General features: G+C 38.0%; 1 non-coding gene across 1 annotated transcript; it reads right to left on the minus strand.

Annotated features, from left to right (window-relative positions):
• Window positions 1-2009: 2009 nt before the first annotated feature.
• Window positions 2010-2119, minus strand: LOC142873164 (U6 spliceosomal RNA). The gene has a single exon (XR_012921212.1). It is a non-coding gene; the product is annotated as a U6 spliceosomal RNA (small nuclear RNA).
• Window positions 2120-3662: the final 1543 nt, after the last annotated feature.

The following is a 3662-nucleotide window of genomic DNA, read 5'->3' on the forward strand; positions in this document are numbered from 1 at the left end:
TGCCCCAAACCGCCTTTGCTCTTCACCTGCACGCACCCCTGAACTATCTAAATATCTCAGCTGCTTTAACAGTCACCCACACTCTGAAATGACCCAGGAAAAGAAAGCCACAGATAAAAAAGATTCAAGACCTGGGAGGAGGGTAGAGTTCAAACTGATATTCTCATTACACTTCCCTCTTTCCTCTCCTGGATTCACAGAATTTCTTCCCACTTGTGAATTTCCTAACGAGCCTGGGCAGTGGCGTGCTGGTAAATGTTTAACAGTGGGCTCCAGGAAAACAAAACAAGCCCTGATCTGAAGCACTTTCTGATTTCTCTAGTTTAAATATTCCCGCCATGGCTGATCTCCAGCTACCAACACGGAGTCACTGGACACGAAGTTGGCAAGAGATGTGAGCCAGTAGGAGCTGGTGCCCCCACTCCCCTAAGTCCGTGTCTTAGTAGTATTTCCTCTGTACACCTTGTAGCCTAAAGAGTTGTTCATTCATGCATTCTGTGAGCTTCTTTAAAATTATACTAGGAATGTGCACAAAGTATCCATTAAAATAGTTATTCATTACAAATCAAAAGCCCTATTTCAGTTCATTACAAAACATTATTTTCCCAGTACTCCCCCCAGAGGTTCCTTGGGACAAGACAGGTGTAATGATGGTTTTTCTACATTCAGATAATTCATTTACCCAAATCCGATGAGACAATTTACTTCTCTTGGATTAGCAATTCTCCTTAACATCCTAAGCATTGGGAAAAGTGGCATCACTACATCCTTGACTGATATAAAGCCCAACCTGCTTTGTTGTTGAAAGTTTTCAAAACCAACCAGAAAAAATATCACCTCTAGAAAACGCTCATTTAGAAATAGACCTTCTATAATTCTTTTTCTCTACATTGTTATATTCCAGATACATGTGGGATGTGAAGAGTACCAACCCTGGTACTCCTGGAATCTACTGCCTAGATTCAAATCACAGTCCCCCAACTTATTAGCTGTGTGATCTTGGGCAAATTGCTTAACCTCTCTGCGCTTTGATTTTCCTACTATCACATAGGGTAATGATAATAATAGTTGCTGTTGTGAAAATTGAGTAACTGTACATACAACACCCAGAACAACATATAGGAAGTTCTATTTAACTGTTAGCAGTTGTTATCATCAAACACAATCAAGGGTTTCTTGAATGTCGTCCAAGTATCTCTCCAACAAGATGGTGTAGTCCTTAAAGTCTTTTTGCAATTTGCCTCCTAGTGCCTCGCACATAGTATGACTTTAATAAATTCTTGTTGAATAAACAAATGAAGTCATTAACTGATTAAATGTAACTGATCAATGTAACTCCAAAACATCCTTGCCACAAATAAACTACTAGATCTGTCATCAGGACATTAGGCACACTTTATGTCTCCATAAGCCCCTCGGAAAGTAGGAAAGGAAATCATGAATAAGGTCTTGGAGTAATTTTTCAGAGCTGTTAACATATATTTATGTTCAAGAATGTTTATATAAGCCAGAAAAAATGAAAACAACCTAAATGTTCATCAACAAAAGAAAGGTTGAATACATTATACTGTAACCGCTCAATATTTATGTTTTCAGGAAGTATTTATTAACATGAAAAAAATGCCCTAATTGTAATAAGCTAAAAAAAAATCAGCATATAAAATTGTATAAACAATATAATACCAATGTTCGTTTTTTAAAAGTGTGTTTGTATGAAGAAAGAAATAAAAAGAGACTTATAAAAAATATACTGTAATCATTAATACCTATCCCTGATTGGTGGGATTTATGGTGAGTTTTTTTTTAAGTTTTCTTTTGATATATTTCTGTTTTTCTCTTTTTTCAAATTATTTCAAAATATTATGGGGGTGCAAATGTTTTTGGTTACATGGATCACTTTTGTTATGCTTGAGTCAGGGTTATAAGCATGCCCATCACCCAGATAATGTTCATTATATCCAATAGGGTAGGTTTTTGCCCATTCCTTCCTTCCCTCTCCCCTCTGCTTGATTTCCACTGAATTTTACTTAAAAATATGGGTGTCATCCTTGTGCAAGGGACATGCCAATCTTATCTGTATTTTTCCAATTTTTAGTATATGTGCTGTTGAAACAAGCACTGTATTTTTCTAGTATTCCTAAAAATGATAAAAAGAAAAGAATTGCTTTAAAAAAAATAGATCTGAATTATCAACCTAGGAATTAATGTCTCAGGAATGAAATTACGTGTCCCTATGTTCACTGACCTAACCACCTCTGCCGATCTGCTACATCACTCACCTACACACGCACTCAGTCTGATATTCACCGACACCTGTCCCCATCGCATTCCCAACCTCCAAAGTGTTCCAAATCTGACATGATGGCATAATCTATGTGTTGCAAATATGACACCAACATCCAGCTGTTTGGAGGCACCAGTCATTACCTTAATTTTTCACATTCCTTTCAGATATCTGGCGTTGGGTAAATACAGTCAGCCTCACGTAGACATATTTCCAGCTATTAAAAACCAAGCACATTTGTGCTATCTCCTGCCCTTGAGGTGCTTGATACAGGGGAAGCATGATTGAGTACCTACTGATAAAGCTGCACAAATGTGTCTTCTGAAATAGGCTACAGGAAAAACCCAGACTGGAGATGTGTGATATCCATTAAAATCTAGCTAAATTTGGATAAAACGAGGGTCTCAGTTTAGTGAATTGTGAATCCTACAATATTTGTTTAAGAAAAGCCATTTTAGGCCAGGCGCTGTGGCTCACGCCTGTAATCCTAGCTCTTGGGAGGCCGAGGCGGGCGGATTGCTCAAGGTCAGGAGTTCGAAACCAGCCTGAGCAAGAGCGAGACCCCGTCTCTACTATAAATAGAAAGAAATTAATTGGCCAACTGATATATATATAAAAAATTAGCCGGGCATGGTGGCGCATGCCTGTAGTCCCAGCTACCCGGGAGGCTGAGGCAGAAGGATCACTCGAGCCCAGGAGTTTGAGGTTGCTGTGAGCTAGGCTGACGCCATGGCACTCACTCTAGCCTGGGCAACAAAGCGAGACTCTGTCTCAAAAAAAAAAAAAAAAAAAAGAAAAGCCATTTTATTACTTTAAAGTCCAAATGGGCTTGAAGCACAATATTGTCTAAGTAGAGCTAGCAAGTACATAATAGGCTCCTACTTTTAGGAATAGGTAAGAATTATTTGTAGTGAGCATATCAGTCAAGTATGATTTGGTCCCTCTGATGTGCTTAAAAACAATTGATTCAAGATGACAAAAAAAGCAATGTATTCTCTTAAGTAGTGCAATTTTTTGCAATCTGATTTTTACTTTTTTTAAAAAAAAAAAGTGGAACCTAGAACAATGATTTTTATTCTTAATTTGCTTACCCACACCATTCCTCAAGGTTATCTAGGGCAATCTAGCTCCTTTGCTATGGATGGCAAAACCAAGCAGTTCTATTTCATATGAGGGACATCTCAAAACACTTGGCACATCGTGGGATGTGATCACCCCACATAAGAAGAAATGAGACAGTAGCTTGGCAGTTCCTGAAACACTTTAGGGCAGGAAATGATTAATATCAATGAATATTTTACCATGGACCCAAGTTTATTTCCACTGTCGGTGAGTTGATGATTTTATGGCAAGAACTTATTTACATAATGTTTGTTAG

The sequence above is a fragment of the Microcebus murinus genome, chromosome 9 (assembly GCF_040939455.1).
Source record: "Microcebus murinus isolate Inina chromosome 9, M.murinus_Inina_mat1.0, whole genome shotgun sequence".
Classification (NCBI taxonomy): Eukaryota; Metazoa; Chordata; class Mammalia; order Primates; family Cheirogaleidae; genus Microcebus; species Microcebus murinus.